This window comes from Pipistrellus hanaki, assembly GCF_964339955.1.
Source record: "Pipistrellus hanaki genome assembly, chromosome: 8".
NCBI lineage: Eukaryota > Metazoa > Chordata > Mammalia > Chiroptera > Vespertilionidae > Pipistrellus > Pipistrellus hanaki.
This window is the reverse complement of record NC_140510.1, coordinates 36,072,992-36,085,292: the sequence shown is the minus strand read 5'-3', so window position 1 is coordinate 36,085,292 and position 12,301 is coordinate 36,072,992. Positions and strand designations below refer to the sequence as shown.

Below are 12,301 nucleotides of genomic sequence, written 5' to 3'. Positions count from 1 at the left end.
CAACATTAGTTCTGCCATTTAAAAAAAAAAAATACAACTTGAATTCCTGATGTCTTCTTTTTTCTGTCTCTATCAGAACCAGTTCAGAACTCAGACTGGCAAGAAAACCTGGGGTGTCATTTACTGACCCCTTTAAGTCCCAATAATCCCCCCCAATCTGAGTTTTTCCTCTTGGAGGGGCAGAATTTGATATCTTGGTATCTTTAAAAGTTTTACTTCTCTGTAAACTCTGGAAAAATAGAACAATTCTAATACCCAGAACACTGACTCTTTTTCAATTCATTCAAAGCACAGATGATCACAGCTACAGCTATTAGGACCATTTCTCCGGGTATTCCAGCTCAGCCACTCAAGTAGTGGCCGCTGAGTGAGCCTGTCCATGTTCTTCATCCTCGTTTGCAAAATGGAAACAGTGATATCCCTACCTAGTATGTATGGCTTACAGTGAATAAAATAATGTGGACTAACTAACTGCACATCATGTACCTGGAACACACACATAGGTAGTGCTATCTAATGCCACCTCCCACCTCCGAGTGGACATTCTCATTTAGAACCCAAAGGGGCTCCAGGAGATCATTCCAATAAACCTTTCTTTTACCTTGAGACAAGGAAATTGAGACCCAATGTGAGTCAGCGACCTGCCAGAGGTCACACAGAAGAAGAAGAAAAATTAAAGCTTTCATTCACTTCTACAAACACATACTTCTGAATGGTGTTTCCTCCCCACATCCTTGAAATAGCACTGACAGGTTATAATCTGCACACTGGAGCCACGTGGGCCAACAATGGGGAGGAGGCCTCGCAGGGTTTGCAGGCATGCCCGCCCTAGGCCGGGCCCTCGGCTCTCGCTCCCACGGCTTCTCATTCAAAGGGTGAGGAAGGGCAGCCGCATTCCCCTAATGAGTCATGTTTCTGAAGTCGGTACAACTTTTCCTTGAGTCACTCTTAGTGAGGTCACTTTTCTCAAGGGCTCCCGGCAACCCCACATCCTTATTTTTATCAGTTTCTAATTCTATCCCAGTCTCGGAATCTAAGTATTGGCCAGCTATCCCAGTGTCTCAGGTCAACTATCAAAGCCACAAACTCATCAACCAGTTGATAGCGAGCGTGACTAAGCCTCTTTTACAGAGAACTGAGGACAGAAGTATTCACTACTGATGCTCTCTTAATGATATTGTAACTGTCATTTACGAAAACTTACCCCATCTTTTAAGAAAGTTGCTAAGGGAATGCAAGGTACCCATACACATCCATATTTGCTATTTCTACTCCTTCTTTACTATCCGGCCCACCTATTTTTCAGGAGGTTTTTTTTTTCCTTCTCTCTTGTTGTGAAATGCTCTGCAGAATATACTCCAATAGCACTTAAGTATTTAATTGATGGATAATCAATAAAATGCCATCTCTGTTGAGATGCTCTCAGATTCCACTTTCTGTTCAGTACTAAGTACATAGTTTTGCGCAACTTCAAATGAAACTTTGCCCAACCTACCATTTCTTTCTCCTGTCTGCTCCTAGTTCCTTCAGAAACAATCATTTGGATTCTAAATCTGTCTGGAATTCCCAACTTTTCATAGCACTTTAACACAGTCCCAGAGATAACAGAAAACTGGAGCTGATGATCTACTCCAACCATCCTCCCAAATCCATTCAAAGTCATTACCACCCACTGGCCTGAGGTGGGCACCGATGCGGCCGGGATGGTGGCGTCCACTTTGGGTGCTGCCACAGGTACTCAAACAGTGGTTTGTTAACTTGATCCCTTTGTGCATGAGCTCTTAATCCAAAAGCTGGTGAACTATCTGACAGTCTCAGAAAATGTTAATTTGTAGGGAAACAAAGACTAGTTTTCGGCCAAATATCCCACAACGATAGTCAGTGCCCCACTCCAGGCCCTCTGCTCCTGCCCTTCCGGAGCCTTTACCCTAATCTCTCCTGGGGCCGCCTCCCTGCCCCTCTACCCGCCCACAGCTCCTGCCAAAGTCAAGTCCAGTGACTTCACCTTATTTCCACTTTCTCGCTTCCAAATGATTGCCCTGACTTCCCTGCCATTCCGTTCAGGCCTACTGCTTTGAAATAGCTGGAATACCTTTCAAACTTAAAAGCAATTTTGCATACTTGGCATATGAACTATATATATTTTTTCTCCACCATGTCCGGCATAGTTAGGAGGAAGCATTTAGACGATTCTAACAGGGACACGTTAATCTGTAGGAGTGTGACCACCTCACCAAGGATTTCAAGCAGATGGCTAGGCAGAGGAGAGCCTTGTAGTTTACGCCCCATAGCATCCTACACTCAGTCTGCCTGACGGTCTACCTCTCTGTCAACTTCACATCCACTATCGGTCCGAAAAACTAGCAAGCCCTTCCTCAAAAAGTGCCGCCTGCTTTCTTCTCTAGATTACTTTCAGTCCTTGTAAAACAGATAAAAAGAGGAAGGTACGAGTGATCTCCTGGATAAGAAATAAATATTAGAATGTCTAATCGTGTTCACTTAATTCTTTTTTTAAAAATATACTTTATTGATTTTACACAGAGAGGAATTGAGAGGGACAGAGAGTTAGAAACGTCGATGAGAGAGAAACATCGACCAGCTGCCTCTTGCACACCCCCCATTGGGGATGTGCCGGTAACCAAGGTACATGCCCCTGACCGGAATTGAACCCGGGACCCTTCAGTCAGCAGGCCGACACTCTATCCACTGAGCCAAACCGGTCCCGGCTTAATTCTTTTATTTTTATTTTTGTGTATTTTATAATGCAAATAGCTTAATTGTAAACAATTTGTGTTTATAATTCATAAATATATAAATGTTGCGGGTATAAGCAAAAAGTACCTTATTGATAGAACCGCTATGTCAAAAATGTTTAGGCTACTGGGCTAAACACTAACACCCTCTTATAATATGCAATTTTGGTGCTCTATGGACAATTTTTTCTAAAATTTTTGTTCTAGTTGTTTAGCTAATAAAATATTTTTATTCATGCAGTGTTCAGATGGTAACATAATATTCTTATTACTAAAATCAGACCTCACTCTTGGCTTTCCTATTATAACTTTGACTGATATTTTCTCATTCAAGTCTATTCTTACAGATAGTCTTCATAGCTTAAAAAAGTTTTAGTCTTTACTTCAAAAAGAAAACCAAGTAAGCAAACATCCTTTTAAAAATAAATGACACTCAAGGAAAATTTTCAAACAGATATAGCACTTACAAAGTACAGGCACTATGCTAAGCTGTTTCTCATTTAGTCATCATAACATTATAATTATAAAACTATATCATATAATATTCATTTTAATAAAATTAATTTTAAAAATTCAGGAAGAGATTAAACAGGAAGAGATTATATGTATATACACACAGCCCATGGACAAACATTAGTGTGGGGAAGGCCAGGGTAGAGAGAGTCAAAGGGAGAAAAAATGGGGGGCATTTGTAATACTTTCAACAATAAAGTTTTTAAAAATTCATGTTTTTAATCAATGGAAAAACTTACTTTGTGAAACTTAAGACAACTTTAAAGTCATAGTAAGTAATGTTTTCAAGAAGAGGTTTCTGAGGACGTAATGCTCTGTGCCTTCCACGTTCTTCTTCCACCTACTGTCCAGAAATCTGTTATTGATGTGTGGCCGTGGGCGGGCCGCCTCACCTCTCTGCGCCTCAGGATCCTTATCTGCATGCAGGCCATCCATTGGGTCCCTACCCTGTTCACGGAGATACACTAGTGCAGTGTTTCCCAACCTTCTCTCATGATGAGAATCACCTGGTGGAGTTGTTAAAACACAGATTCCTGAATCCCAACTAAGAAGTGCTAAACTAGAATTTTTGGGAACATATAGGTAAAATTGTATACTTAACTAGTGCTCTAACACAGATGTTATATACAGAGCACTAAGTTAGGTATGCAATTTTACCTATATGTTCTCAAAAATTCTAGTTTAGCACTTCTTAGTTGGGATTCAGGAATCTGTGTTTTAACAACTCCACCAGGTGATTCTCATCATGAGAGAAGGTTGGGAAACACTGCACTAGCGAACAAAAGACAAGATCCTTTCTCAAGGAGCCTGAGGTAGCACCAGGAAGGCACTGGCCCAGATTATGATGTTTGCCGTTATTATTTCACTAAACTAAGGGCTACCTTAGTCATCATTATCTTAGGCCTAGTTTCATTTTAAGGGAAATCCAATTTGCCTCATTCTATCTAAGCCTCAAATGTTTCTCAGCCGGAGAAAAAGGGACTGTTAAATGATTCATCAGAATTGGTGCCAGCAAGCTTGTTGACCCTCTACCTTTCCTTGAAAAAAACTGTTGCAAAGCTCTGTAGATCCAGCCAGCTACTGGGTAAAACGTATTACATCCAGGAACAAGGTTCTGCAGACGACTCTTGGTAGACAGCAGCATCCTGGGGCACTGGGTCCTCCCAAGACTCACTTTCTGATGATGCTGATGAAGATCCATTTGCACCTGGAGATTACGGCTCAGCTGCTGCTGCACATCTGACAGCTGCAAAATTTAACTGCAGAGCAACCGAATCCCTAGGGATGCTGGCTCCCAGGCTGCTTTTCCAGGACCGGCCAGGAGAACATCTCTTTATTTATTCAGCGTTATTATGTAATCACAATCACGGGCCTCGCTCTCCACAGCCGCCACTGACACAGCAAGCATTGCTCAAGAAGCCTGCCTTTAAGCAGTGCAGAATCTAAAACCACCAGCAGGAGACTGAACGGATTCTGCTGGATCCAAAGTAAACATGAGAAGTAAAATGATAACAGGAACTCTCAAAGGAGCACTTCCCTCATAAACAGCTAAGATCACTTCACAAACACCTCACCAAACTCAAATATCTGAACAGGCCCGCATCCCCAGCCAGGGGTCACAAGGGCCACTGGCCACCCCTGAAGACAGGATACACCTTAGGAGTCTTAGGTTACAAGCTCAAAAACTTCGGGAGGGGCCAGGTCAAGTCTATTTCCTAATAGATGTGTCTTATACCATTCTGCTAAAAGGAAAGAAAATCTGCGGCTGTTTGCCGATGGGCTACAAAGGCAGGGAGTTGGCCATGGTCTGGCCTCACCCTTGGAATCTGCTGTCAGCGTTAGAAAAAGTCAGTCCTTTGCACCACGGCCTCCTCCCCATATTCATGCCCCTAAATTCAACTTCAGGTTGTTGATTTCAGACATATGGGTGGAAGGAGAGGAAGGGGAAAAGGAAGGGGAAGGGGAAAGGGAAGGGGAAAGTAAGGTGGGAGAAAGGAAGGAGAAAGTAGGTAGAGGTTAGCCCTTATCTTTGCACTGTCCACACCTCCCACTACGGGTCCCAATCTGGGAAGAATCTTCTACCAACAAGACTGTCTGAAGACAGCAGACATATCTTCCTTCCCCCCCCCACCCCCACCCCAATACCGGGCCCGATGCTTCTCTGGAGCCCCAACCTCCTTCTAAGACCAGGTCAGTGTTACCTGGACTTCCCACCAGCCCCCTCACAGCCCACGCACAGCCTGGCCCCAGAGGACTGTCCTTGCATCCAAACTCTTAACCCTGTGGTCCTGCTGCTCCCTCCCCCTCCCCTTCCCCTCCTCATCCAGCCCTATACTAACAACCCCTCTCTCTCCCTTCTCCACTACAGACTCTGGAACCTTCTTTTCATTGTTAAATTCCTAAGTGCTGCTACTAAAGGCTTTGGAGTCAGAGGAATCTGGCAGCACCAGTCTCTACCATTTTCTGGATGCATGACCTTGGGCCAGTTGACTAGAGATGCTGCTCGCATCTATGCAGCAGGGTTTAAATGAAAAAATGCGCATAAAACATTTAGCAAAATCCCCAACATACATTCATGTATTTATTTATTTTTAAATATATTTTACTGATTTTTTTACAGAGAGGAAGGGAGAAGGATAGAGAGTTAGAAACACTGATGAGAAAGAAACATCAATCAGCTGCCCCCTGCACACACCCTTACTAGGGGGTGTGCCCGCAACCAAAGTACATGCCCCTGACCAGAATTGAACCTGGGACCCCTCAGTCTGCAGGTCAACGCTCCATCCACTGAGCCAAACCAGCCAGGGCACTTTCATATATTTAATAAGTTCCCATTTCGTACCAGAAAAAAAGGCTTCATAAATGGTAGCAATTATCATTTTCTGCCTCCATCACCTTTAATTTTGTATGGTGGTGAAATCCACACAACGTTAAATGTACCCACTTTAGCGAGTGCACACTCCAGTGGCATTAAGAGCATTCACATTGTTGTCCAGCCATCACCACCATCTACCTCCAGCACTTTCTTAGCTTCCTAAACGGAAACTGTACCCTTTAAATGCTAAATTGCGGTCCCCTCTCAACCCTTTGACAGGGCCTCTCTCCACGGGGAGGTGCTGGCTGAGCCCATTTCTCTTCCAACCTCATGTAAAAATTCTGCCTCCTTGAAGGCTCTCGGAGTTCTCACTGGCACCTACCTATTTTTGGTAACGTCTATTCACTGGGAAAGAAATGGAAGAGAGACTTCGTTCTCAATTTTCCCTTCAGCCAGAGGTCAGCTCCTAAAAGCAACAAGAGCACAGGGGTGAAAAGAGGGTGGTTAGAGGGGCCTGGACACCCGGATTAGAATCCCGTTATTTATTAACTATGGGACCCGGGCAATTACTTAAGCTCTTGGGAGGCTAAGTCTCCTCACACAGAAACAGGGGTGATAACTGCACCTATTCACAGAGTTGCTGTTGAATGAGCAATTCGAAGCACCGAGAGCAGAGCGCAGCCCACAGCACCGAGGGACTCCAGTTCCTGGCACCCTCACTGCTTGTGAGCCTCTAACCCTTGCTCCTGATCTAGTCTGCCATTCCCAGGGCCACGCCTTAGAGTTAGAGGGCACAGCTCATCACTCTAACCTCCTGTCCTTGTAGTGCTCACAGCCCCGCACTCCCTGGAGTGTGTCCCCGTCTTCATTCCCTAGCAGTGTGAACCCCATCACTGATCATCTGACTCGGGCCCTTGCCACACCCTCCATCCACTGCAACCCTCTTCTTCTGCCTCACCCGTGGGAATCAATACCACACCTCAGCGTCCCCACGCTGAACCCTGGACCCAACGTTCCCAGAGGGAAGTCACACCACGTACTATAGTTGAATGTCTCTGACCCAGAAAGGCCTTCAGTATCCTAAAAAAGGCCCCTTCCATCCCCATCAGCAACCATCTCAAACTGCCACCACCATTCCCCTCAACCCTGCTCTACAAAGGCCCTCTCCTCCCTTTATTTATTTTTATTTTTTATATTTTATTGATTTTTTTTTTTTTTACAGAGAGGAGGAGAGAGGGATAGAGAGTTAAAAACATTGATGAGAAAGAATCATCCATCAGCTGCCTCTTGCACACCGCCTATCCGGGATGTGCCCGTAACCAAGGTACATGCCCTTGACCAGAATCGAACCTGGGACCTTTCAGTCTACAGGCAGATGCTCTATCCACTGAGCCAAACCGGTTTTGGCCCTCTCCTCCCTTTAAGCAGAAACCAGTCCAGCCAGTGTGACATGCCAGCACTGACTTCCTGCCCCTGTACCTGACCCCCATGGAGATACATGCACAGCCCGGCTTCTCCCCTTCACTGCTCTTTCCGTCAACCTTCCCACGGGCCCTTCCTGCAGCTCCCTCCAGCCTCCGTGCCGCCTCCACACTCACCCATCTCATGCGCGCGCGCGCACACACACACACACACACACACTCTCTCTCTCTCTCTCTCTCTCTCTCTCTCTCTCTCTCTCTCTCTCTCTCTGTTTACCCTCCACGCCTCAGTTGTCCTCTCTGCCCCACCCACACGGCCTCACCTAGCTACACCCTTGAGATGAAGCCCAAGAACCACCTCCTCCAGGAAGTCTCCCCTCACTCCTCCTCGGATTCCTTTCCCTTCTGCAAACCTCCCTGTGCCACTTCCTCTGACTGAGTCTTTCCCTGAGAACAGAGGCTTCGGGGTCCGCTGTGCATCCTCAGGGCGCTGCCCAGGAGGGGTAAATAACTATTGAATAAATCAAAGGGTGAGCACAGCAGCCCTGCAGTGTTTTATTAAAATGTTTTATTAAAAACAGGACCAGTTAAGATTCATAACCAGCCCCTTGCACACGATGCCATACATTTTCTTCCTCTGATCTAGAGGGAGAAACATCCCTCCCCCTGACTTCCCAGAACAAGTATTCCTTTGATGAAAGAAAAAAAAAAAACATAAAAAAACAAAACACTACTTCCTCCTCAACCAAAACAGAAAACCTAAAATAGCAGTTTATGAAAAAATATCCCGCTGATACTGGCTTAGGTAGGGATAAGCGCTGTTGTCCAGGCTGAAGAGCAGAAAGGAAGTTTACTTTGGACAGCCATGTAGGGAGGCAACGATACTCAAGTCCTAAGTAAGAAAACTATCATTATAAGTCTCGGGTCTATTTATAAGGCAAGGGAGGAAGAGGAAGCGAGTAACTCTGGTGGAAATTTCCTTGCTTTGTTTAATGTTACTTCGTGTAGGGCTTCCATACTGATTTCTGGAAACTAACTTACGATTTATTTTATAGGAAGTCATTTCAAGGGGCCCCGGGGGAATTGCAGATGGCGCCCGGGGGCCGGCGGTTTAAGGATGAAAGCTTGGCGTACCCCATGACATCACTCTGACCTTCCTCAGCAACTTCCTATCCGGCAAAATCTCGATGTGTGCTCTGTCAACAAGATATTTGTGTTTGTCCCCGGCCTCCGGCTTTGGTTCCTGATTAGTTTTAAAATCATTATGCGCCCAAGCTGAATGGGGCTACTGTTAGCAGCTGTAGAGTCCTCTTCTGGGCAGATCCCCAAGCCTGCGGCCTTCGGGGAGTGATTTCTGTCCTTTCCGTACAATTACACTCTCCTGATTGATGAGCTGATCAGTCCTCCTACCCCCCTTGCCCCCCCCCCCCCCCCCCCCCCCCCCCAATCAGGAGCTAAAGCCTCTCCCTTCCGGATCTATTTATCTTCCCAGAGGACCAGGGATGAGGGAAGAATGGTGTAGGGAGGGAAGCTTGGGTGTTATACCTGACAGCGTGAACGCTCAGCGCTGTCCCTGACCAGACCAGCCACCCCTTCCCGCTATCCTGAAAGCTGCCCAGCGTGGTTAATGCCAAGGCAAGTATTGCAAACACGTGGCAGGAAAACAGACACTATTTCCTGGGACCCCCACCATGGCCCCATGCCCCCAAGCACAGATCCACTTCAGTCAAGCATGGTGCCCCAATCACACACATCCGTGATCACCTCTGCAAGTGCCTACATCCGCTCCCACTTTCTCCCTCCTCTGTGATCAGCAGGGCAGGACAGGCAGAGTCCATTCTGAGCCCCTGGCAGGCGCTGGACAGCAGCCGGGGCAGAAGATCCCTTTGAAACAGGCTTTTGTCTTTCTGGTTTGTAGGGGTAAGGGAATTCTTCCACAAGGAAGATGGCTCTTCCCTCTACATAAATTTACATATATTTATTTCACACTTTGGGGTTATAATGCAGGACCACGCTGAGTATTTCGTTGTTTAAGTCACTCTCACTTTGGCTTTAGGAGCTCTCTGATGGTTGGCTCCTATTCCTCTTGACATGCCCACATCCTTTGTGTGTGTGTGTTGTTGTTGTTTTTAAATATATTTTATTGATTTTTTACAGAGAGGAAGGGAGAGAGATAGAGAGCTAGAAACGTCGATGAGAGAGAAACATTGACCAGCTGCCTCCTGCACACCCCCCACCAGGGATGTGCCCGCAACCAATGTACATGCCCTTGACCGGAATCGAACCTGGGACCTTTCAGTCCGCAGACCGACGCTGTACCACTGAGCCAAACCTGTTTCGGCTCCTTTGTGTTTTTTGTTTTGTTTTGTTTTTGAGCACTTCCTTATATTCTGGCAATACAAGGTGCTCTGTACCTATAACTGCCCATTTCTCCAAGGAGCCCTGGTTACTCTGATTGGAGAATGGTATTTAGAAACCAAGATCTGGATATGTTGTTGCTTCTGGATGTCACTGTTTCCAAGCCCTCTCAGTGGACAGATCCAGGAAATGCACAGATGCATACTGACCCATGTCCACACCACACATCTATAATGACTTCTGTGTCTATCCTAAACTAAACATAACCGCATACTCATGTCTCCGCTCTACCCTAGCACTACCTGACTCCCGGCGGCCTTTGCCCTTGCTTATCTGTAACGTCCCACTCCGACAGTGGGAAATCCAGCTCTCCATCCACCATCCATGTATTTATTTGTTCGGCTCCTGTGTACATGTAAAGTAGTTTCAGAATCGTTAACCTGTACGTCCATGAGAAACAACCTTACCAACTAGGGTACAGTGTAAAAGCACAGTTCCTGTTGTCTTTAGCCTTCCAGTGTCTGGTCAAAACTCCATTTCCCTGTCACTTAGGTTCATGCCTTTGGTCCTCACCCCTGCGCTGAGGCTATGTCATACTTGTAAATCAGGTAGACTCTTCTGTCACAGTCTGCATGCACCCTCTCTGGCTTTTTGTTTTTAATTTGTATACAGTTCCTGCATAAAGTTCTTTTCTAGCTTTATTGGGATATAACTGAGAAATAAAATTGGAAGATATTTACAGTGTACAATGTGATGTTTTGATAATACATAGACATTATGGAAGGATTCCTCCCGAGTTAATGAACAAATCCAGCTCATTTACATTTTTTTGTGAGAACATTTAAATTTTACTCTCTTAGCACATTTAAATTATACAATACAGTGCTAGGAACTATAGTCACCATGTTATACATTAGGTCCTCAGACTTTATTCATCTTACAATTGTAACCTTCTACCAAACTCTCTATTCCCTCTTCCCCCAGCCCCTGGCAACCACTTTTCCACTGTCTCTATGAAATCGATATTTTTTTAATGATTCCACATAAAAATGATATCATGCAGGGTTCGTCTTTGTCTGACTCATTTCATATAGCATAATGCCCTCTAGTTCCATCCATGTTGTCACAAATGACAGGATGTCCTTTATTAAGGCTAGATGTTATTCCATTGTTTATACACTAGTATACCACATTTTCTTTACTCATTCATGGGCTGATGGATGCATAGGTTGTCTGCTTAAGTTCTCTGGTGCCTGTTTTATCTAAAGAAGCAGTCTATTTAAATACCCGGCATTGCTTTCGAATGGTCTACATGTTTTATTTTATTCTTCGTACTTTAACACTTATTTCTAAGTGTGTGTGTCCCCCCCCCACCCACCCTCCAAGGTGATAACTCAGATACTAATAAAATGGACAGATTCTCCAAATTTATTTATTTATTTAATTTTTAAAATATATTTTTATTGATTTCAGAGAAGAAGGGAGAGGGAGAGATAGATAGAAACATCAATGATGAGAGAGAATCATTGATCAGCTGCCTCCCGCAGGCCCCCTACTGTGGACCACGCCTGTAACCCAGGCATGTGCCCTATTGACTGGAATCGAATCCAGAACCCTTCAATCTGCAGGCTGACGCTCTGTCCACTGAGCCCAACCAGCTAGGGTTCCAAATTTATTTTTTAAATTACTATGGTAAGTTGATTTTAACACAGTCTAATTGCTGGAGTTCTTTCAATATAACTGTAGAAAGTGAATGTTCATTCCAGTACAATTTAAAATTTAGCCCCCTGGCCGGTGTGGCTCAGTGGTTGAGCATCGACTTATGAGCCAAGAGGTCATGGTTTGATTCCGGGTCAGGGCACATGCCTAGGTTGCAGGATCCATCCCCAGTGGGGGGCATGCAGAAGGCAGCCAATCAATGATTCTCTGAAATCAACAAAATCAATGATTCTCTCTCATCATTGCTGTTTCTATATCTCTCTCCCTCCCCCTTCCTCTCTAAAATCAATATTATTTTGTAAAATAATATTCAATAATAAGTAGTTTAAAAAAACTATGTTACACCTATAGGCTGGAATATGAAATACATGCAATCATTAGAAATCATTTATAAAATACGTACAATATGAGTTAATATTCACCATAGGTGTGTGTATGTAAAAACAGCAAACTATACAATAAAAAGTACAGTGTTATCATTGAACATATGTAGTATATGTGTATGTCTATGAAAAGAAAGCATTGAAAAGACACATGCCAAAAAATTATTTTTTGTATTCCTTTTTGCCTTAATTTATAATTGAAATTAAAGGAAAGAAGACCGAGTGACTGTTGTGTGAGCAACTTTACAGAGGATTCTCCTAAGACAGGTGCTGGACCAGACAAACAGGAAGACACAACATCAGGGGCTGTGTGCCAAGTTCCACATCACATCCAGGTAG

General features: G+C 44.6%; 1 protein-coding gene across 10 annotated transcripts in view; it reads right to left on the bottom strand.

Annotated features, from left to right (window-relative positions):
* TANC1 (tetratricopeptide repeat, ankyrin repeat and coiled-coil containing 1) overlaps positions 1-12,301 on the bottom strand; it is a 232,722-nt gene that overhangs the window by 193,539 nt on the left and 26,882 nt on the right. For 3 of the 10 annotated variants that reach the window (XM_084891445.1, XM_084891443.1, XM_084891450.1), the window contains exon 2: positions 6,464-6,547. The exons of the other annotated variants lie outside the window; for them this stretch is intronic. The gene's annotated coding sequence lies outside the window, so the exon portion shown is untranslated. The remainder of the gene's footprint in view (positions 1-6,463; positions 6,548-12,301) is intronic. 10 annotated transcript variants of the gene reach the window in all.